The sequence below is a fragment of the Fukomys damarensis genome, unplaced genomic scaffold (assembly GCF_012274545.1).
Source record: "Fukomys damarensis isolate Sample0158 unplaced genomic scaffold, DMR_v1.0_HiC HiC_scaffold_37, whole genome shotgun sequence".
In the NCBI taxonomy this organism is placed as follows: Eukaryota; Metazoa; Chordata; class Mammalia; order Rodentia; family Bathyergidae; genus Fukomys; species Fukomys damarensis.
Genome location: NW_022900949.1, coordinates 27,658,441 through 27,682,221, shown reverse-complemented (window position 1 = coordinate 27,682,221; position 23,781 = coordinate 27,658,441). Strand labels below are relative to the sequence as shown.

Sequence of the window (23,781 nt, the reverse complement as noted above, 5' to 3'; positions counted from 1 at the left end):
ATGAGGAAACACATGAGCGTGCTGAATGGACGAGATCTGTTGAAACTTTTGGAGACCTAGGCTGAGATTGCTATGATGTGAAGAAAGATACCCATTAACTATGTGGTAACCTTTTTCCAGGCCCCCGGTGAGGAAGAACAGTGATGAAAATATGAGGGTATTCAGCGTGGTAGTGCAATCCTTAATGGTACTGTAGGGCTCTAACTTGATTACCAGTCTCTAGCACTGTAGCTTCTAAGGCATTAACCTGTACTTCCAATTTAACATCATCATCTTCCTGGGTCTCAAGGGCATAAGAGGTATTTTTTGCTACACTGAAACACTGCACATTATTACACTGCACATTCTGCACATTTTGTGCTAAGGCCATGGATGCAACCTCAGTAGTGGCAAGCAGTGTAACTGGAGACATAATTCCCAGGATAATATGTCCTACCATCCGATGGGGGCGAATGGGCCATCTGTGTATTTCTTCCTGTACTTGCAGCCCACAGTCATGATAGCAGGCAACAGAAATATGACAAAGGATGGCATATATCATAGTAGCACACCTTTATCCTTATTCATGTTAGTAAGGCAGGCAGTGATATTACAATTTGGTAACTGATATTAGAAGAGTCTCCCTGTGGAATAATATTGACCTGTCCAGCTAAGGACTTTGCAGACATGCACATGTCCAGATCTTATTGGCCCCGGTGTGACTCCTGTCCTTTAAGCTATTGATAGGGAAAAACTTTAATAGCCAAAACCTAGGTAAGGTCAGAATGTAAGATAACTTTGCCCTTTGCTTTGTTGAGTTCAGAATTAACACACCGGAGGCATTAACCACTAAGTGAGACATCTGTTCTCATCCTGAGATAACAGAGCACATCAAGACCCTGAGCTCTGAAGTTCTGTAAACCACATGATTGTATAAGTATCAAGATGAAAAGAACCACTGTTAACATTTGCTTTCCTGACCCTGAACATCCCCTTCCTATGGGCTGGGACAGATAGGTAGGCGAATCTTCAAGGTAAACTCCCTGAACCACAAAGAATTGCTACATCTGGGTTGAAAGTTAACTGTCTTCTGACCATGATTTGTTTGGTAATGTGAACTGGGAGAATAAAGTATAACCACCTGAATGAGATCAAGGCTGTAAAACCCTATAAAAAGAGGAGTTGTAACCCAGTGTGTCATCAATCCACGCACAACTTATATGCGGTCGACCCTTATCGATGAGTGAGTTTATTATTTTACTTCCATTCTGCTGCCTCTCTGTGTGTCACTTACTGATTCCTTCCATAACACTATGACTAGAGAGAGTGTTCACTTGTAAACTGGCATCCAATCCCCAAAGATCTCTTTGGAAGTATTTTGATGATATGTGCCAATGCCAGAGGGTGGCTGGTGACATTGTATTTTGTATGAGACCAATCCTGGAATGTTATGTTTTGTACAGCTATTTCATTTACTTCATGGGTGCAACAGCCTTCCCAAGAAGCATACTTTGAAAGAGGAACAGAATAAGTGACATTATGGCAAGAAGAGACGGGGCATGAAAGGTTATAAGGAGTATCTGTGAGGTAAGATTGAAACTATGAATTTGCACCAACTCATCTCGGTCTGTGCCTGATGCATTGTGGACAGTGGCTCTCTTCAATTACCGGAAGTGAGAGACAAATGGAAGATGGACCAAGACAGAGCGGGAGGCCCACTGTTCTGCTGCTGTAATTTAGGTGGTCGATATAGGAGAGATATGAGCATCAAAACAGCTCCCCAAGATAAGGGACTCATTGGTCAAAACAGGTACTGAGGCAGTAGTTTCCCAAGGAGGGCGATGAGCCAAAGAAGGCTCTGAGTTTGTCCTCTGTTGGATCGCATGCATACTCTGGCCCCTATGTTATTAATTGCATTGAGCCATTTTACCCAAGTTAGGATATCCTTTGACAACTTTTGTGTCTCGGACACGTGTATAGAATTATCAGTATCAATGGAGTTTTGATGAAGGATATTTATTTTCCCTAAGTGGATTAAAAAATGCTTTAAAATGAAGCCAACTAGAGAAGGTGACAAAATTGCTCAAAAAGTTTTTGTTTTTGTTTCTGTTTTTGAACCAGGGATCAAACTCAGGCCCTGGCACTTGCAAGGCAGGCGGTGAAAACTCAGAGCCAAAGCCCTGGCCCTAGAAGGTGACCAAATTGAATTGAGCTGTACAGGTACCTGTACTCCTCCTTTAATATTTATGTAAGCGTGCTTTTAGGGAACAGTGAGTACATTCAACAATGGCTTCTCTCTATGGGTTCTAAGGACTTATAATGCTTTCAACTGGATTCATTGTATATAATAAGGTCTCTTGTTTTTCCAGTACCAGGCATTGAACTCAGGACCTTGTGCATGAGAGGGGTGTGTGATGCCACTGAACTAAATCTCAGCCATATAGTAAGCTCTTTTTAAAAAGGCTATTCCCAACTGCGGTTAGGGGAGAAGTGGCACAGCTTTCATCTACATGCTTAGAGCTCAGAAAGGTCAATGTACAGAAGACCGCAGTTAGGGACCCCTTCTAGGCAGCTAACTTGGCAGGCCTTAAATGAAAATCATAGTGGTAATTTATTAATTATAAACTCTATGAGATCAACTTGGTGGATTTTGGTTAAAAAACATCTCTAGAGCATTTGTTGTTGATTTTATCTGTATGTGTAGAAGTGATTTTTCAAGGAAACATGCATGCTTCCTTGTTGCTTTCACATTGGGTATAAAAGGTTTGAACTTAGAGGCATAAAGAGCTTTCATTCCTTCTGATTCTAATCCATCCTACAGGAGGTATCTGTCATTTAGCTTAGAAAAAGTTTGGACTATCTTATTTACAATTAGAAATCTAAAAATTACAAAAGGATATTATTACTCCATTAGGCAAGATATATTTGAGGGCACTCTTTTTAGAAACAAATTTTCTTTTGTGTTTGTTTGTCCATTTGTCCAGTCATAGAGCCATTTTGTTTGAGCTCTACAATTTTTCCCCTTTGTTGCCTTTAAAAAATATTTGCCTAAAATTGATTGCTTTATAGATAAAGGTTATTAAAGCTGCAAGTGTGCATTTCCTTTTTTTCAGGATTTCCAAATTTACTTTTTCCACTGGAAAATTAAAAATCATCGAGCTATAAAAATACAAGCCATACAGTATATACAATATACAAGGGACATGTTTAACATCAAGACCTAAAGAACTTTTCTTTGCAAAATTCCAAGGCCCAGATAAACACAACTAATTCAGGAAATACATAATAAATAATTTCATTTAAATGATGCCACAGATCTTTCTCAGATAATGATTATACATTATACTACTCTTTTAAAGTAACATAAGCAAAAATTAAATGGTAGATACAAATATTAAAGGCCAATCACCAAAATCAAGTTAGTATTGAACAGAGACTTATTTATATAAACAGTTTTCATTTGCTTGGTTTCCTTTTTTTTTCTTTTGTTTTGCTTTTCTATCTAGAATTACTAATTTATTTTCCCTTAGTACTCTTAAAACTTTAGCTTCATCAAGTAACAAGTCAGACTTAACAGAGCAAGCTTTTCCCGGGTTGAACTGTTTTACCAAATAATATGATGGTCTAGGGTATTTATATCCCAATTTCTAAACCATTTACCAGGTTGTCTCTTAATGGCCTAATTGGAATCAAACAATCCAGGCACTGGTAACATAATCAAGACAGCATTTACCGTCTCTGTTGTGCCCTGCTGAACACACTGTGTCCCCCAAAGGATTACTTACTGAGAGACATTAAGTGTCATCCTTTCCAAAATAACCTGTCAACCTGCTCTGATTCTTGGCTCAGATAAGGAATTTCTCATTCAGGGAACTCATTTGATACTGAACTGCTGCTCTCAGCCATCAACAAATTCACCTTGCTGTGCTCCACATCTGACTTGGTTCTAGTTTCATCAGCTTCCTGTGTAAAAGACAAACTTCCAGACTCCTTGTAGATTCCCATCGTGACCTGGGGGATTGGGGAAGAGAAATGGCTTTTTTGAAGTTGGGGATTCTGGAAAGGGCCGAGACTGACTTTTGAAGCTATAAAGGAGAAAAAGCAAGTTCTTTCCTGTTCTGCTAATGAAAATACTTATAGGCCAAGACCAGCAAGTTCTGGTCCTGAAATCCTCTTACACAAGTTTCAATACATTCAGCTTTATGTTAATTCTTGACTTTCTTCTCCGTGTGGTAGAGGTACTTTAGGAGGTAGTCATGGGCAAAGAGGAAAAACTGTTTACATCTAGCAGCACCTCACTTTCATCTCTACTTTGATCTTGCCCCTGGGGAGGAAGCCCAGGGCCTCCTACATGCTATACAAGTGTCTTACACTAAGCTGTCCCAGCCCCTGATTCCGGTCTGCTTGGACGTCTTGTAGTACATCAGCCCAGTGTTACCATCACTGTTGATAAAAGTAGCCCTTCCGACTAAGCCCTGCACCTTGTGTTTGTTTTGATATCAAAGAGGAAGGCTCAACCCACAACTTTTATTGAGCTCCTCATCAGGGAAAATGCACATAACTTCCAGCCCCCCACGGATGCCTTTATCTCTGGACCCGGCTTATGAAATCTTCTCTGTCAGCTCTGTGGACCCTGAGGACAGGTGTTGGGGGTCCTGGCAGCAGGGCAAGGATAGCCCTGGCTGCCAGCCTCAGGACAGTCTGCTGGAACACTGCTGTGTGAGCTACTTGTGTCAGGGGTCGCTGAGGTGCGTGGGCTGGATACTCTCAGGCAAAGGCAGCACATCTGCGGAGCAGGCCTTCAGAAGGTCCCTCTGCAGTCCTTACACACATTCTGTTCATCAGTGGGGTGAGAGTACAGCCTGTGACTTTCTTCTAGGGACCTTTAGAGTTTAACATTTTCCTCTTGAATTTTGTGCCTCTCATCTGTGTTGGGGTCTGGCTGGTGCGAACCCTTTCCTGGCAGGCTCCTGGTGTTCGATAATCTTTCTCTTTCCTGTTTTAGTTCTGACTCAAGCTGATGCTGGCTCCGGGTCAGCTCCTCCACTCCCACTTCCAGCTGCAGACTATTGATCTTATCCCGAAGTCCTGTTGGAGGAGCCAGTTGTCCAACTCAACAGACCGGCAGCCTTGCTCAACCTGGCGCAGTCTTGTTCCAGTTGTTTAATGGTGGCGGCCGCCTGATTAGCCTTCTCTTACAAATGACTGTTTAGTTCCCTTTTCTGTTGTACTCCTAACTCTGAACTCTGCAGCTGCAAGGCCAGTTGGTGCTTGAGTGTCCTGAGGTCATCCAGCGGCTGCCTCAGAGATACCAGCGCCTCCTGCTTCTCACAGACGTCTCCAGCATCTTCACAGCCAGCTCCATCTCCTGCCGCCTGCCAGTCTGGAGCTCCTGCTCCTTCTCACATCCAATCCTAGCTGTGTCTCCTCCTTTAAATGTTTTCTTGCTTCACTCAGTGCTTGCCTGTCGGCAGTTCTGTCTTGCTTAGGACCCTTCCAGTTACATTCCAATATATAGGCTCTTTCTTCTTTAACCCGTTCCATTTCTTCTTGTAAGGTAATAATCCTGTTTGCAACTGCAAGCTCCCTGTCATTTCAGTGTTGGATTTGTCTAATGCATCTACTTTTGCCTGGAGGTTATTTACTGTAGCATTCAGATGTCTGTTGAGTTCTTCCACATGGTTCTTCTGGTCCAGGATTGCAGTAATGTGACCATCCCCTCACTAGCTTTACTGCTGTTCCCGTCCTTGAGATACATGGAAAAGTTGATAACTCCAACCTGAGAGTCCAGCTCTTCTCTTTTCATGCAGAAATTAGCATCGTTGATCTGTAGCCCCACCAACAGGCCAGCAACCATAGCTCCTTCTTCCTCCACCATGAGGAGCATTTGGTTCATAGAACTCACCGAGACATTCCTTTTTATTGATGAGAGCTTTCACATATTCTGAAAGTATCTTTTGCATGGATGCCAAATGAAACCAGGCTCTTCCTCTACCTACTGGTGTCTTCAGTCCGGGAAGATCTTTAATACTTGCTGTTATCTCTGCAGCTTCTGGAACAAGTTCTAGAGGTCCCCAGATGGATTAATTGTATCCAAGAACGGTTTTCTCGGCTCTTCATCCATGCCTCAGACAGTGATCCATCACCACGAAGGACTGCTAAAGGGGTGCACAGTCAGAGTGGAGTCCTGCCTGGGTTCAGAGCTGATTCGGTGAAGCTCTTGATACTCAGCTTGGCCAGGGTCATCATGTCCATGACCTCTTTCGCCATGAGATAATTGGGGTGGCACACAACGGCCCCACTGCCCGGGTGGCTCAGCAGCAGGAAGCGCAGCAGGGAGCCCGGCGACTGTGAGGTGGGGCTGCATCAGCGGGTGGGCCGCAAAGCCAGCAGGCCCCTTGTCTGGTACAGCAGGGAGAAGAGCTTTCATTCCTTCCAGTTCTACGAGAGACCTCTGTTCATTAGCTTATTTAAAGTTTTGACCATCTTATTTACCATTATAAACCTAAAAGTTACGAAGGGATATTATTATTCTCTTAGGCTAAATATATTTGAGGGTACTGTATTTTACAAACAGATTGTTTTATATGTTTGTCTGTTTTCCAAATATAGTTATTTTGTTGCAGCTCTACAATTTTTTCCTTTAAAAAATATTTGCCTATAATTGAAATTGCTTTATAGGTAAAAGTCATTAAGTTTAAAGGCATGCATCTCTCCCCCCTAGGTTTCTAGCAGATCAAAATGATGTGATGTGTATTGTTGTCTAAATATAATCATCCCAAAATTTTAATTAGTGAGCAATAACTTATTGTCACAATCTTGTTGTTATAGGATATTTTAAAAGCTTTGTCAGCATAACTAAATGGAAACTGTTAAATTTGGAAAAGCTACTAACAGGACTCCTCTTGGTGAGCAAAGGAGCAGCTGCATGGAAATATTTTCCAGACTCTGCTCACTAGGGGGACCCCAACAATTTCTGTAGTCTTACGGTAGACAGGCTCCAATTGTTTTCATAGGAGGCATCAATGAAAATTACTTAAGTTTGTTATTATGTTTACATTGTTTATCATCAAAGGGTTAAGATCAAAATATATTTTTGTGCTATGTGTACATTGGTCATTTTCAAAAGATAAAATTTTCTGTGAAAAAAACAAAGGTTTTATTGAAAAACAAAGGTTTTTTTGGTATCAAACTAAATTAAAGGGCAGGGTGCTGGAGATTAAGCTCGGTGGGAGCACACCTGCCTCACAAGCACAAGGTCCTGAGTTCGATCCTTAGTACAACAACAACAAAAACCAAGAAACAAAAACTAAATTAAAGGTCATAAGGTTTCATAGAACTGTGATAATTATTTTTGTTGATTTTTTAGCATACTAAATGTATTCATGCTTTCTGACTGTACAGGTTTTCTAATATATTGCTTATGGTAATAACTTCCTTTTGATTTAAGTATTTCCTTTTCTCTTTATGTTTCAGCTACTTGTGACAACAGGTACATTTAATGGTTGGTGTATTTTCTTTGGGGGGCATCTGATCAAAAGAGAACATAGATAAGAGGTTTTTGTGTTTTTGGAAGAGAACGAGTATGTTTAACAATACCTATTTATACCCAGATGGACATTTAAGTGTGTTACAAAGATAATGTCATCATGATTGTCACGCCAAAATATTATGTGTGGTTCTTGCTTTGGAGCTTTTTTCTGTTAACATTTCACAGGAATTCAACTATTAGAAAAGCATGATTGATGAACATAGCAGTGTTCTGTATTTTATATTTCAAAGTGCTTGATATCCAGATAAAATTGTAATAATGAAGTTCACTACTCGCATTGCAATGCTAACATGATTGACCTTCTCTTCTGGGTGTTCAACAACTAAAGTTGAGAGACCAGAACTAGAAAGATAATTGGGCTAAGAAGACAGCCACTCTTTTGGCCCTGGTCCTTTAAGGTCAACAAACAACCCAGAACATGACAGAAACTTTTCTATAAGATCTTACAAATTTGGTAAGTCACCCAACCTCCTGTGCAGGGAGGTTGTTGAACACCAAAAAGATAAAAATCAACAGTGTGCCAAGGGAATGTCACTTAAGGGAAAAAAATCTCCCATGCTTCCACAGAAAGCAACACGGTGAAGCAAGACCCTGACACATCCTGATGGCTGACACTGACCAGAGCTGAAAAGCTCTATGCAGGGGTCAGAGTAATGCCTGAGGAGACGTGATTGATCTTGATAGATAGCAAGAGGATAATTCTCATTAATATAGGTCTCGCCTTAACTTAGTGTTAAACACCCAGAAGGAAAGTAGAAGCCAAAAATATATAAAGTCAAAATCAGGGCCTGCCTTCCGAGTTCAATCCCCAGTACCAAAAACAAAGAAAAAGACATAAATAAATAAATAAAGTCAAAATCATCCTAAGAAAGCTGGATATAAAAAGGAGTTCCGATTGCTGCCCTCTTGTGGCAGTTTTAACTGCACTGGTGGCTCTGTCACGGGTCATTAGAAAAAAACATGGTAAAATTGATATAGACCTCGACAAGAATTTTTAAAAATTTTAATTAAAGTTGTTCTTTGTAATTATTAAATTGTGGGGCTGGGGATTCAGCTCAGTGGTTCCACCCACTGCCTTGCAAGTGCAAGGTCCCAAGTTTGATCCCCAGTACAACAAACAAAACACACAAATTATTAAATTTTTAATCCTTTTACAGAAAAATTTAAAGAAATATTATGACAGAATATCAAACTTATAGATGACCTCCATTAGTAAGAGTGTCTAAGAGCCAACAGGGTACAATAACTATTTTAGTCCTTAGAAATAGGGCTCTTTCTCAAACCTACTTTTTTATTTTACTAATACTTTCATTATACATGCTCTAATTTTTAAAACAATTTTGTTCTAGCTATAGGCTGCCAAACTCGTAAGTGATATAGAGAAAATCAGCAACAAATGTGCTTGATTTTCTTTTTACCAAAATCCACCAGATTGACTTTATAAAGAGAGCGCATAATTGCTAAATTCCAACATGATTTTTTTAAGGCCCATTAAATTATCTCCCTGAAGAGATCCCCTAACTGCGGTCTTTCCTACATCGACCCTTCTCAGCTTGAAGCAGTTAGATACAAACTACACCCCTGCTCCCTTACTCGCAGTTGGAGATGCTCTTTACAGAGGAAATTGTTATAGTCAGCCATGTCAGTTAAACATATTATAAATCCTTGTAATCCACAGGTGCAAGCCATTGTTGGGCATACCCACCTTTCCCTAAAAACACAAGTACACAAACAAAAAGGGGGTACACGTACCGCCACAAGCTCAATTAGATCTTTTTACTTTCATTTTAAAATTTTTAAATCCCATGATAGAAGGTAAATATACTCCATTGAAACTCCACTGATAGAAAGTTAGATCTACAGACATGTCCTCAACACTAGTGTCCAAGGATGTCCTAACAGATAAATAGCTCAAGGCAACGAATAACGTTAATAACACTTATTTTTCAATAGGAAATAAAAAGAGGCTGTGGCCATCACCCCAGAATGTATGATCACAGATCGAGATGATGGATTCACTGCAGATAGTGTGATGTGAAATCCCTGCTGGAAGCCACGCCAAGGCTGCCTCTGAGTGACGCCCCTCACCTGCTTCCGCCCTGGGACCTGACAGCGATGCCAGATCTGATGCAGCTGCAGTTTTCCAACAGGGAAGGGGGAGATGCAGAGCACTGTGCTACAGATCATGCCCAAAGCAGGCTATAAACAGTTAACCCCACAGTTGGCTTGTTTATAGAAGTGAATAACTCCAGCTCAAATTCCACTCCACTACGATGAAAACCTTCTGACTAGAAGGACAGTGTTCTAATTGCAATCACATATTTTGTCTATTCTGTTCTAGTTTGAGCATGCTTTGTCTTGTCCTTTACGAGCCTTGTTTACATTTCTTTCCATAGAAACTGCACACAGCTTGCCTTTACCCCAACTGATTGCCAGTAAAAGTCAGGGCTGGGACTGGTCAGGGCCTTTGTCAGTTGCAGCAGCAGCACTGGTCACCTTGGTTGGCACCCTGCTTTCTCTCTCTTAGTTGTGTCACTTAGTATATCTTTTTCCTCACACCTGTGTAATATACTAGGCAGGGGACTGGAACCTAACTGCAGGGGTCTACCATAATATTCGGAGGATTTCTGGCCCACGTGTTATAGAAAAAACATGGAAAGAAGCCACTGCCCTTATGCGAGTGCTAGAGTGTAAATTGCCATAGGCTCGTTCCAGTAAAGCACAGCGCTGCCAGCGAGCGGAAGGTGGGAGTGGGACGGTCCATGTGGGCAGTCTCCAAATAGCAGGCTACGACGCCAGTAGCAGAGGTGGGAAATAGCAATTTTCTGTGGCAAATCCTGGCAAATGCCACCATAAAGATGCAGCGTGACACCAGCAGTTCTAGGACTTAGTGACACCACGCACCTCCTCCTGTGACACCCAGGGTGGGAATGTCGTCTCTGCAGTAGTCTTGACAAAAACGTGCCGTCTTGCTCTCATCACCAGGGGATCCCGAACAGCCGGCCGAGGGGCCTGTGCAGAGCGTAAGGATGGGTTTCACGGAAGGCAGCAGACTGCTGAAGGACGGCCACAGATGGGAGGGGACTGACTGCCCCGGCCACCAGATACAATGTGAAGTCTTCGGTAGATCCTGGAAAGGACCGACGGGTGCAGTCCAAGTGAACTCTTGAATGAGACTAGCGATGCCCTAGGAGTGTCCATTTCCTGATGTCGATTATCTTGCTGTGGTTCTCTTAGGTTCTGTCCAAAGGAGCCAGGAGCTGTGTTTATAGGAACTCTGTGCCCTTCTTTAAATGTGCAGTTTCTTCTACCTAAAAGATTTTAAATGAAGCTAATAAACAGGTCTTTGTAGGCAGCATAGTTCATGTGGCTTGTGATTGGTGATTAATATAGTCTTTTCCATGTGATGACTCAGCTGGTTTGAGCCCGTCTTCTAGCTCTGCTTTATGTGCTCTTGGTTCACTCTTCCCTCTTTTGGAGTAGTATTTTCATTTCTCCCTGCTGTGCCTCTGTTGCATGGTGTGTATGTGGCAGTTTCCCAGTGTGTGGCCTGGGTCTGCCAGGCCTCCTCCATTCAGTGTCCATCCCCCGTGCTGCATGTGCGTGGGAAGAGTGGGACATTGTCTGCCTTCCTGCCTGTGTGCTGCCGTCTCCTACAGTTTACTTCTTTGCTCATTGTAGACCCTGCCATGCCTTATTCTTTTCACTGGGAAAAATGTGCCCCCCATGAACTGACCCCCATCACCCTGGACTGCGCAGCCCCAAGGCATCAGGTGTGTCACGGGGCTGGGTGACGGACTCCACTGTGCCTCTCCACCGCGCCTGCGTCTCGGGATGGCCTTCCTCTAGCACGCGTTGATTTGTCTCCTCCAGGGATTGAAAGGACGATAAACGGGTTCCTGGCCATCCTCATGCTCACGCTGGTGGCATCGTGGGAAGCCTCCTCCTGTCCCACACTGAGCAGCTCTGCCGAAGAGGGACTGCCTTGCCTTCCGTCTGTGCAGAATCCTCTCAGGAGAGGCCTGTGCTGACAGCAGCGTCCTTCCGGCTGGTGGGACTGCGCCATGACAGGTCTATCCGGGGAGCACACGGGTGAGTCAGAGGCATTACATTGGTGGAGGGGCTGGACAGAAGCACCCATGACCTGTGAACTCACGCGAATAAGACTCGACGCTGTAAGCAATGTAGACTCCAAAGAGACCCACGGGTGCCTGGACTGTGTGTAGAAAATAAGGGCTAAAGTAGTAACAAGGCAGAGGGAGGAGCCTCCGATTCAGGCCTGCAGTTTTCAGACTTCCCAGGCCAGACAGTGTGGAAGGCACTGTACTGGAGTTGGCTCCCCTGGTCCCTGCCATTACGGGGATCCTCCTGCTCTTGTTGCTTCTCGCCTGCCTGTGTCCCTGTGGGAGGGTGTCCCCCATAACTACCCATGTTCTCTGGGTGGAAACCATCAATTTTTCCAGACAGAGCTCAGGATAGGACCTGAAGAAGGGCAGAGGTGCTTTTATTGAAACACAGGGTGGGTGAGTGCTTAGCAAGAGCCTGGGTGCACCACTGCAGACCTCCACAGCAGCGGGGGGGGGGGGGGGGGGGGGGGGGGGGGGGGGGGGGGGGGGGGGGGGGGGGGGGGGGGGGGGGGGGGGGGGGGGGGGGGGGGGGGGGGGGGGGGGGGGGGGGGAACTTGCAACATGGCCAAGGCTGGCTCTTGTGCATGCTGCATTTGACCTGAGTCTCTGGGTCAGTTCATTATTTATAAAATGGACATAAGCCCAGCCTCTAGAAGTTGAGGATCTAGCACAAAAATATGTAAGTAAGTTCGCTGGTTTTGATTCTTTGATCCTTTGGTCTTTGTCCTGGAGCAGTGCTTCCCAGGCAGCACCCATCTTGCCCCCCCAGGGAGAGAGTCTGGTGGGCTGGTGGGGGTTGTGCGGACCCAGGGGGTGGGAGGTCTGCTCAGCATCCTGCAGGTGGAGGCCGTTGATGGGGCAAGCAGCTCCGGAAGAGGAGGGTCCAGTGGGCGCAGGTCCAGGTGAGATCACAGGAGAGGGAGGGAGGGGCATTCTGGGAGAGTCAGTAGCGCTGGTGCAGAGGTGAGGCCCAACCCCATTTCCAAGGCAGTGCCCACTGTGTGCTGAATCTGGGTCTCCAAGTGGAACACGCCCAGCTGCGTTCCGATGACTGGACAATGCGGGCACTGAGCTTCCTGTGTCCCCAGACTGTTCTGCCCTCCCTCCCGTCTCTCCTGTCCCTGTGTCCTTTGTGAGGGAAGGGACAAAGGCCTGGGTGCTGGCCCAGGGGCACAGCCTCTCCCTACCCAACTCTGATGGGTTGTTTCTGTGACCCCGCCACTGCGGTCCCCTGTATTTCCCTCCCCCCCTGCCTTTGGACACATCCCCCAGCCAGCCCAGCCTGTAAGAGGCAAGGACATTTACACTTGGGGACACAGAGGCCACATGGGTGCCCTGAAGCACACAGAGCAGCATCTCAGCAGAGGACAAGCCTGTGGTGGCAGCAGAGGGTGCAGGGGTGGGGTGCACCTGTCACCTTTGTGACCTGCAAGGCCAGGCCCAGTCCCCACTTGTCCGCTTGACCCTGAAGAGTGATCCAGGCTGAGGATGTGTCCTCTTAGCAGCCTGAGGGTAGCCCCTAAGCCATGCAAGGTCAGCAGTGACCATGCTTAGAGACCACAGATACCAGACCAAACCCACAGGGGCCTTGCAGTTTTGTGGGGAGACCCACAACAGGGAGAAACTGAGGCTGCAGTTGGATAAGGGTCCTGAGGTGTCCTGGGCACCCTGGTCAGTGGCTTCCAAGGAGCAAAGCACCACCACGGGGCTGGGCTAGCAGGGACCTTCCAGTCCCCTAAGGGCACAGGCAGGACCTCGGTGTCTGGGACGGGTGAGGGCCGCTGCTGCTTGTGTTCCGAGCCTCATGCTATTCCTGGCCCTGTGTTCTTCATGAGGGGCCACAGCACCGGGGACCCAAGTGAGGCAGGGAGCCAGGACAGTGGGGCTTCCAAGCGCTTCAGGAGGTGGTGACCAGGGACCATCTGACTCAGAGCGTGTTCTGCTCAAGAACCACATCCTTGAGTGATGGTCACTGCGCCTTTCAGACCCCGACGGGGAGGCGGTTGCCCCCCTCGAAGGCTGGCTGTGTTCAGGCCGCCTGGGGATCCCTTGTCCATCTCCTGTTGCTCCCCCTCCCAGGATGTTGCCTGTGTCCCTGTGTCCTTGGTGTCTCCCTGTATGATGGTGCTCTCCTCACAGCAGCTTTGAGAAGAAGGTGGAAGGGATGTGAAAGGGTGCTCGGGTGGCCCCGGGGATTCCTGGAGACTGGGGTGGCAGCGTACTCGCCACAGTGCCATGGGGTCCGAGGTAGGTGTTGAACCTTGGGCAGAGCCAACTGAGGCCTATGGACGCCCTCAGCTCCGGACACCAGAGGTGGGTTTGGGGGAGGGCGAGGCTGAGGACTGGAGGAAGCTCTGTAACATGGCCACAGTCGCTCTGCCCAGAGTGGCTGCCCCTTTACCTCTCATGTACCTGTGCTTCCTCCTAGAGACTGTGGCGTGAGACTTGCTGAGCAGAATAGACTGCTGACCTAACTCGGCTCAATTCAGAAGAAATAAAGGATCACAAATACATAGAAGAGACCAGAGAGAAGAGCCAGGCTTCAGACTCCAGCCTGAGACACTCCGAGGCACAGCCCTCCATGACCCCAGGGCCTTTATACTCCCTATTCTCCAGGCCTGAGTCTCTCTCTGCAGGCTCCTCCTCACTGTCCCCGTGCCAGCCCGTGTGGCCACCTGCCTGTGTACTCTGGTGGGTTCCTGGGTCTCCCTCACCAGGCTGCCAGCCCCTTCACTGGATTTCTTTTCTCCTTCTGCCTCTAGACCCCAGCATTCCTCCCTCCTGCAGCTGTGCTGGCCCTGCTCTGGGAGTATGGGCGTCGGGCTGTCTTCCTGTGGCTCCGTCCTGCGGTGTGGGTCTCACACACCCCACTGGGAGTCTCTCTCCATTGACAGAAGCGCTAGAGCCATCGCGGCCTTTGTAATGTGTTTCCTGGGTCTCAACCCTCCATGGAGACCCTGTGAGACTGTAGGGCAGATGCAGTCCTTGTGCCCACTTAGAGGAGGAAGTCAAGGGTCCCAGGGGGTGAGGAACTCGGAGGACCAGTGGGTGAGCAGTGTTTGGGGCCAGGCCCTGCTCCACCTCCCAGCGGCTGGTCTAAGGCTCTGTCCCCACGGGCTGATCCCCTCCTTCAGAGGTCAGGAGCTTCATGCCTGCACTCTGGTCCCTGATGGACTGGCCTCCCTCACCTTTGGAGGACGTTCCCTGGTCACGCATCTGCGTCTGGTCAGCCCTGTTACTCCCGCCCACTGCAGAGAGACAGAACCCCTCTTCTGTGAGCTGTGGTCATTCTGAGAAAGGTCCAGGTACTGGGCTGGGGTCTCAGCTGGAGGATCTCACACCTAAGGCTTCTTCCCAGATCCCCGCCTGTCCTGCAGCAGAGCTCTGGGCCCCCATGCATGGTACTGGTGACACAAGGCACGTCGCTAACAAAACAGGTGTGCAGATGCTGAGGTGAATGGCAGCTCCTAGGAGTGGCTGAAGCACTTGGCACGAGTGAGTCTTGTTGCTGCTGTGAAGCCAGACCCCAGAACTGCATCCCGCACAGCTCATAGGGGAAGGTGTGGCAGCCCCCAGGTGGCACCTATGCTGGTCCTAGCTGGCTGCATCAGCAGGTCAGAGCAGCAGACGGGGCAGGGGCTGCTGCGCCATCAGGAACCTGGGCCAGGGTGCAGGCTGATGCCAGCCGGGGCACTGTAGGCTTGGACAGCATCAGGAAAACTTTGGTGCTCATCCTGCAAAGATGAGCCTTGAGCTGGGAGAGGAAACAGACCCTGGAGCTACAGCCATTTCCTGCAGAGTGACCCTCGCCCGCCCTCTAGTGACAAAGTTGTGTGTCATCTCAGCACAACAGAGGTCCAACCTGTCTGCGTTCAGGAGCCAGGAGAGCAGAGAGGGTTGGGAGCTGAGAGTCAGCAAGCTGACAGCTATGAGAGAGTGACAGCTCTAGAGCCATGGTCACAGCGTGTGTCCCTGGTGAAGAGAGGCGAGAGAACCTAGGCATGGCCTTGCTGGGTGCAGGGAGCCAAGGAATGGGCAGAAAGGAGACCCAGGAGCAGGAGGGTGCAAGAAGGGCATAGGGACAGAAGTGAGATTTTGTCAAAGTAGCTTCCAGTGTGGTTTCAAAGTGTGCACAGATAAGTATTTGTGTTAAAAAAAAAAGTTAACTAGGCAAGGTGATGCACACCTGTAATCCCAGCATTCTGGGAGGCTGAAGCAGGAAGATCACAAGTTCAAGACCACCCTGGGCAACTTAGCAAGACCCAGACCCTGCCTCAAAATAAAATACTAGAAAAGGGCTAGATGGTCAGTGACAGATGGCCGGGCATGCCATCACCAGTACTGAAGAAGACCCCAGAGCAATCCCTGCTTCCCAAGTCACCTCCACACACACGGTGTCCTGGCCTATATGGCAGAGATAGGGCTGGCCGCATTCTTTGTCCAGAGCCACTGGGGCCCCACCTGGGAGAAACACATGCTTAGAGCATCTCCTCCACAGCCACAGCACAGGGGCCACACAGGAGGGCCAGAAGGGCTCCGCCTGCACCCAAGGTGTCACCCTGCTTCAGCTTCCTGAGTAGCTGGGACCACAGGTAGACCCCATCACATCTGACCCAAGTCAAAAATGAACAAGATAGGGCTGGGGATTTAGCTCAGTGGTTCCAGCGCCTGCCTCACAAGCACAAGGACCTGAGTTCAATCCCAGGTACCAAAAAAACAAGATAAAGCCTCAGACCACCAAAGAAAGATGGTAGGACTCCCACTTTATCCCTCAGGGGAGGCTGATAAGGGCCTGGCCCTCTCAGAGCTGTGGTATAGCCCAGGCTGGCCTCAAAAACTCATGGTGATCCTCATCAGCCTCCTGAGTGCTAGGATTACAAGTATGCACCAACACATCCAGCTCTACCGTCAGATTTTTTAAACTGTCAAGTATTGACTTTATTACATTAAATTATACTTTCAGAAATATGAAATGTATTTGTTGAACTCTGTGCATTTTTTGTTTAATCTTTTCCTTGTGTATTTTTTCGTTATTTGAATAGCTGTTGTTTTCAGGGATCTTTTCTGTATGTGTGCATGTGTGGTACTGGGGATTGAACCCAAGGCCTTTGCACTGAGCTATAAATGCCACCCCTTTCTATTTTCTGTTTTGAGACAGGATCTTGCTAAGTCACTAAGTTGCCTGGCCTGGGCTTGCACTCGCAACCCTCCTGCCTTGAGTGCTGCCAATATGCACTGCACCTGGGGGCTTCCCAGGGACTTTTATTAACTCCATATTATAAATGCAGTCACCCAGTTTTGTCCTAACTTTAAAAAATATGTCTTGACTCATGTGTAGTACTTTACCAGCCAATCTGCTTGATGAGTTTCCTTAATGCTTGCCTTTTTTGTTAGTTCTCTCTATGACAGCAGACATAATTCACCTCTTCCTCTTCGATTCTTGGACCGCTTTCTGCTTGTACCATCCAAACCTCCCATGCAGCGAGTCAAGATGATGGCTGTCACAGCTGGTTTGTGCTGCTGCGCACAGGGTGGCGGATAAAGAACTGGAATGGACTCCTCGCAGTGCTGCAGGCTGGGAGCCCAAGTCTGAGGTGAGTCCTCGCCTGTACTCCACAGTGCACCCTGTTGCTGCAGCCTCTGGAGGGAGAAATACTGTGCCCTCTCCGCAAGGGTAGAGGGGCTGAAAAGGCACAGCTGCCGCCTTGGACTTTTAGGAAGGCCCCCAGGTTAGCCCCAGGAATCCGCTTAGCTTCCCTGGGAATCTCACCTGGGGTCAGTCTGGCCCAATTATCTTTCTCACCTAGATTTTCACACTTTTTGTATAAAGTTATTCCAGATAGCATTACTTAAGAAAAATTGCCTCCTGGATACTCTTCAGTGAAATAAAAAAGACACACATGTGTAAATACCAAATAGTTTCTCTGGTGTGAAAAACTAAAAGTGTAAACGAGGATCAAAACTTATAATTGATGATGTGTAATAGGAAGAAAAGGTCTAAAGGCGTAGGGGGAGTGGGAGGGCTAGGGGAAAGGTAAGGGAAAAGAAAGAATACGAGAAAAGGAAGAAAAATGGAAACAAAGGCTTTGTAAATAGGGAAGGGTGGGGGGGTGAAAGGAGGGCAGGGGATGGGGAAAAATAAGAACCAAGATTGGTCTTGTAAAAGCACAAGATCCCAGTGATGAATGTGACTGCACGGCACACTTAAAATGTACCAAAAACTTTTTTTTTTTTTTTAATTGCCTCCTTTTCCACAGTTCCTGGCCTTTATCATTTCCCAATGTCGGTCTGGGCTCTTTCCATCTGGACTTGCTACGCTGTGGGTTTGCCTGTTTGATAAGAGTTATTCCTTGTTTTGTTTTGCTTTGGGATGTGCACGTAGTTCTGCTCTACCTTGTTTTGTTTCCCCTAATATCGAGTTTGCTGTTCTTTACAGTCTCCCATTTTTTATGTCATTTTGCTTGCATTATTGCTTTGTTGTGTCACAGATGCCGATATATGTGCTGCTCTTTTTAAAGTAGATCCTACAGAGTTAGCTTGGGTTTGTCTTTTTGGCCAGAACTCATTTAATCTTCCATAGCATTTCTGGATGCAAGGGATATTTTAATTTAGACCAATGTTGAGTTGGACTGCATTGTGTTATTATCTCTACCCTGCCGAGTGCGTTGAAATCTCCTTTGCATTCTCCATGGTTCCGAAGCTGTTCTATGCTCTTTATGTTCTATATTTTGACATCACGATAAAAAGAAACAGAGGGCTTCTCCGTGATTTAACGTTTGTCCCGTTGACTTGTCTTAGGTTCAGAGTGGTGTGTTGGCCTGTTACTAATATGTTACTGTTTCTTGTAGCATTTCATATGGGCTTTGCTTTTTGAAGTTTGGCACTGTATCATTTGGCGCATAAACAGCTGTAAGTCTGTATTATATCTTCACGCAGTGTTCAGTATTATGTCACTTTATCTGGCATTTATTGATCTATTTTTGGTGGTACTGGAGATTGAACCCAGTACCTTAGCACTGAGATTCATTCCCAGCTAGAATGAAGGACACTTGGCTTTTTCTGCTTCTTGGACAGGATCTCCCCAGAATAGGGCCTTCTTAGAGCCTCTTCCTCCTCTCTCCAGCCTGGGAGGAAAGCCCCGTCCCAGGCCCCTCTCCTGGAGCAGAAGCCTCCACCCACCTCCAGGTCCCTGCCTGTGCTGGCGGCTTCCTTGTGCCTGCCAGGTGTTCTTCCTTCTCCTTTGCCCTCTCTGCGTCTCCTCTCAAGGGCGCAGATGGAGAGAATGGTGCCTGTGTTCCCCGCCTGAGGCCCTGCCACTTCCTCGGTCCTTTGCAGTCCTCAGCTGGTGGCATTCCGGGAAGGGCCCCATGTTATCTCCACGGTCTGAGAGCACCTTTCCCACCAACTTCTGACTGACAGCTGGGGTTTCCCTCTTTGCTGAGTACAGCTCCCACATGAGCTACAGGCATTGTTGGTTCTTCTGGACAGTTCTCCAGGGACATGGAGAGTGAGTGATTCCAAGCCAGGGCCTTCTTTGTACCCTATGGGGTATATTTTAGAACACTCACTTCCCTAGGAATGGCGTGGAAGGTGAGGCTTACTTCCACGCCTATCTTCAGGTTTAAATGGAAGATGTCTTTGTCAGGATCCTGGCTGTGTTTCTGAGGTGAGGGTGGAAGTGGCTGGGAATCACCGGAAGGGCAGAAGAGCTCTTCCTTAAAGAATCTTCAAGGCCCAGAGCTGCACAGGAGGAACAAGGCCTGCAGGCTGCCACCAACTGTGCTGAGCAAGCAGGGTTTCCTGTGTCCGAGGAGGATGGTGGAGATGGCTGAGCGCTACACTCCAAGACCAGCTGCTGGTTTGGTTGGAATCTGACCTCCCCTCTTCCAGCCATCAGCAAATGTCAAGTCACGGAACAGCTGTGGGAAGCACAGCTTGGAAGCACCAGCTGTCCCTTGCTCTGTGGGTGGCAGAAGCAAAGGGGCCGGACCAAAGCCTAAGGGAGAGCTGGGTGTCTCAGGGGAGCCTCACACCTCTGCTCCGGAGAAGAGCCCAAGGGCTTGGGCCTGGGGTGGAGGCACAGCTGCTTCTGTCAGGATGAACCATCGGGCAGAGATGTGTGCTTCTCCAGAGGGGGGCCACAGCAGGACCTGCCCAGAGTCACTGAGATTGTGCTGGAGACGTTTTCTCAGGAACTGAACTCAGTCTGGATGGGAGAACTGGAACCAGCCCATCCCATCCTCCCAGGACCACTGCCCAGGAAAATCCAAGTCACAGTCCTGCCATCTATGAGTCACAGCAGCCTGGGGCCTATGGTCATCTTCCCCCACTGCTCATTAGCATTTGGGGACTGGGCTATTGGTTTTTCCTTCTGTGTTGTATGCCAGGCACTGAAATCAAGACCTCCGCACTGACCTTATATCTTTGGCCCTTTAAATATTTTTTAAAAATTTAGTTGTAGTCAGGGTCTCCGTAAGCTGCCCCGGCTGGCCTAAAACTTATAATTCTCCTGCTCCAGCCTCCCCATTTGCTGGGAGGTGGGCGTTATCACACCCAGCTGCTTTCCGTATTCTTTCCTTCATGTCCTTCCCAGCCCACCTCAGCCCTTCAGAGGGCGCCTGTCTCCCAGCCCCTGTGAGAGCACCAGCGCTGGTGAGTGGCTGGACGTGGAAGTACCTTTGAAACCCTCTCCTGGTCCCTGACAAGTGCTGTCCCCTTCATCTTACCTCTCCTGGCAGCATCCTCAAGGGAAAGTCAGTCCAGGGTCTTCGGGAAAAGTGGTGCCTGCAGGCAACAGGGAGTGGGTCACCTGTCAGCTGGAGGCCACCCTTTGTCAGGCCCCTGAGGGCCTTTCGAGAAAGTAGAGACCTGAGAGCTTCACAGGACTTACTTGCTTCTCCACAGGGCCACGGACATGGGGCCCTCAGTCCACCGCAAACTCAAGGCAGGCACAAGTGCACGCCATTCCCTGCTCCCCTCACACCATGGGGCCAGTGGCATGGGACCCTTGAGGTGTTGGGACAGGGGGTGCCTGAGGCCTGATCTAGTTTCAGAAAGTGATCAGAGGTGAATGCCAATTCCTGATGTCAGCACCGGGGTGGCGCCAGTGTGGCTGAGGATGGGAGGACTGGCTAGTGAAGCCACCGCCTGGGGTGTCCTGTCCCTACACCACCACTGCACCCAGGGGTGTTGGGCCAACACCTGAGGTGTGGACATCAGCTGTCCCTCTAGCTTGTCAGTGGCAAGAAAGACCTCCACAGGGCAGCTGTGAGTTTTTAAGCACTACGTGGGCTTCGCATGAGGAGGAACTTTTATTTTGACATCACCGTACAAGTCCTTTGGAAGTTGAAAAAAAAATCGTTAATTTCATTGTTGTCCCAGAAAAGATTTTTTATGACCATTACAGCTCCCTGCCCCCATGTCCTGTGCCTGTCAGCAGCTCTGTGGGAACCTAAGGAGACCCCAAGCATGCAGTGCAGGCACCTAGGGGCTGGAGGCTGTGCTGGTGGGTTCTCCAGATCACAGCCCCAGAGCGCTGCCCAGGACCCTGCTGGCCCAGTGCATCCCAAGCCAGACAGCCAGATGTGGGTGATGTGACTCCAGGACCCCAAGCTCAGCAGAAACACTTCCCCAGCTCTGTGAGGAAAACCCAGAAGCAGGAGACTCCAGCACCCTTGAGTGAGGAACGCAGAGAGAGAATCTGTCCCACTGTGAAGCCCTGGGACACGAGGGGACAGTGTGGGGTGGAGCTGCGGAGGGAGGGAGGGACACCCCACTGCAGCCCATCCTCTCTGCTTTGTTGTTTACCAAAGAAGAGCAGTTCTGGGCCCCCCTGCATCTTTTCTGGAACAACCTCAAGCTGACAGTTCACCTCAACCCTGGTACAGAAGTGGGTGAAGAAAAGCCACGGATTGAACATGTTACCACTTTTTACTGCAACTGTTTATCAACAGCAACACTGCATATTTTGCAAATGTACAATACAGAGTAGCCTCGGACGCCAGGTGACATGCAGTACAATGGGACTCGTCCTCAGAATGGCATCCTTAACCATGAGACACAGCCGGCCTGGCTTTAAGGAAGGGGAGGAGCTCGGCAGTGAACCTGGTGGCCTCCGTGGGCCCAGACCAGATGGAAAACAGCCACATGGTCACTGCGCTTTCTGAGCCCATGCCGAGAAGGAAACACCACCCTGGCAGGACAGCGCCGGGCAGTGCAGTCACTGCCGTCACAGAAGGCTACACTCTGGCCTGCTGGGTTCGCTCTCTGCAGAGATAACAAAGTGCTCAGTTTGCAGATCTGCTGGTGCGGTGACCTCAGTGACATGGGGGTAGGGTGAGGTTGAGGAGGGAGACGGGTAACCCCAGCAGGCCAGCCAGGGCGACACAGCCAGAGCCGGCTTTGGTCTCTTGCTGCCGTCCAGGCCCGGCTTGCACACTGTCCCCAGATGTAGAGGCCCGTGGCCTGCAGGCTCGCTGCCCAGGCAGGGCCACAGGGCAGTCCTCAGGTCCCGAGGCTTAGGAGCACAGCACTGGTGGCCGCAGTGGCTGGAAAGGCTGAAACTGCAAAGGAGGGCCTGTGGGTGATGGGGAACAGACCTCACGCTGGCGGGTGGGCAGTGCATGGTGTCACCACAACACAGAAGCGACAAGAGCACAGCTAAGAGTCATGTGATGCCTGGGCAGCTCATGGGACCAGGAGAGGCAGCGGGGACTTTTTTCCTGGCAAGGGCCAGGCGCTCAGCAGCCAGGGTCACAGTGGTGGCCACAGTGATGACACGAGGGTTCGGGAGCACATGGCTACATGGAATTAGTGATCACTGCTTCCACTCTGGACACAGCATGGGACATTGTCCCCCGCCCGGGGCTGCTCGGCAGGCACTGGCCTTTGAGAGCCTTAGCACTTCATGGGGCCACTCTCGGGGTCCTGCCTGCCGAGGCCCGGGAGAGGGAGCTGTCATGGCGGAGATGGGCACTGTGCTGCTTGGACCTGTCTGGGAGTGGGATGAGCGCATCCAACCGAATGCGGAGAGGGAAGCGGAGAGGGGCTCACACAGAGTGCTAAGAAGCTTGCGACCAACGCCCCGGATGACCGGCTCTTAGCTAGCTGTCCCCACTTGCTACCGAGAGGTGACTGGGTTTTACCTAGACGCTCACCTGAAACAGCAGAGCAGTTATAACACTGGTTATATAGGACAGTATCTGTTAACAAAATAAGGATTTATACAAAGCAGTACGGGAGTTTTAGACGGATGCTATGTACTTGGCACAGTAGTAATGATTGTGTAAGATTTTAGTCCTAGAGGGACCTTTATTTATTTTTTGTATGAAAATATGGAAGGATCTGGATTTGCTCCTAGCAGGGAAGTTTTTGGTCTACTTTCTCACACACTCGTCTAAGCACTGTCTTCCTATCAGGTGAGAGGAGGTCCTTGGACAGTCTCTATTGCTAATTTGTGTACTGAAACACTTGTCTTTCACACACAAATACTACCTATACAGCATCTATATATATATATTTATATTTATATATTTATATATTTATATTATATAAAGTTTACTTACGTATTTTCATCAACCATATCAGGTCTACGTAATTTTTTTTTTTGCCCATTGTCAATAACAGAGCAATAATGCAGCAAGTTTGGGGTTTTGTTGTGTTTTGTCTCTGTTCTTTAAAAGTATCTCATTTCTTCTTTTCTAGACTGGGTTTTCATAGAGGTGTGAAAAGAGGGAGCAGAGAGCCGGGCTGCAGTGGGGTAGCAGCAGTCGCCATTACATAGCCGGCAGCCTTTGGAGCCTGGCGGTGGCTGCCGGGTGGGGGGACGGGAGCCCAGGGCGCCCAGGCTGCTTGAGGCAGGCGCTTGTCCCCGGGGAGGCGAGCCCATGGCTCTGGGCACCGTCTCAGCTGTCAGGGGCACGGGGAGCTGGAAACAGGTGCCCCAGGCAGCCCCTGCATGTTGCGCGGTGGTTTCGGGGGCCAGGCCCCTGCCCGGCTGTCTACACAATTGTGCTGATGCCACTGGGTTTGGCCTTGCTGCTGGTGGGGGGCGGTGGGCTGGGACTGTTAACTATGCTCAGGGACCACAGGGGACAGGGGTTAAGCAAAATGAAAACACAAAAT

The 23,781-nt window shown here is 48.5% G+C and overlaps 1 long non-coding RNA gene and 2 pseudogenes across 1 annotated transcript in view; 1 reads left to right on the top strand and 2 right to left on the bottom strand.

Annotated features, from left to right (window-relative positions):
• Window positions 1-3,984, bottom strand: part of LOC117284483 — a 7,690-nt pseudogene extending 3,706 nt beyond the window's left edge.
• A 686-nt stretch (window positions 3,985-4,670) lies between these two features.
• LOC104867326 lies at window positions 4,671-6,345 on the bottom strand (annotated as a pseudogene).
• A 3,563-nt stretch (window positions 6,346-9,908) lies between these two features.
• LOC104867251 overlaps window positions 9,909-23,781 on the top strand; it is a 15,104-nt gene continuing 1,231 nt past the window's right edge. The window contains exons 1-4 of the long non-coding RNA XR_781717.2: window positions 9,909-11,304; window positions 11,405-11,623; window positions 14,087-15,153; window positions 17,053-17,252. This is a non-coding gene — a long non-coding RNA (uncharacterized LOC104867251). The remainder of the gene's footprint in view (window positions 11,305-11,404; window positions 11,624-14,086; window positions 15,154-17,052; window positions 17,253-23,781) is intronic.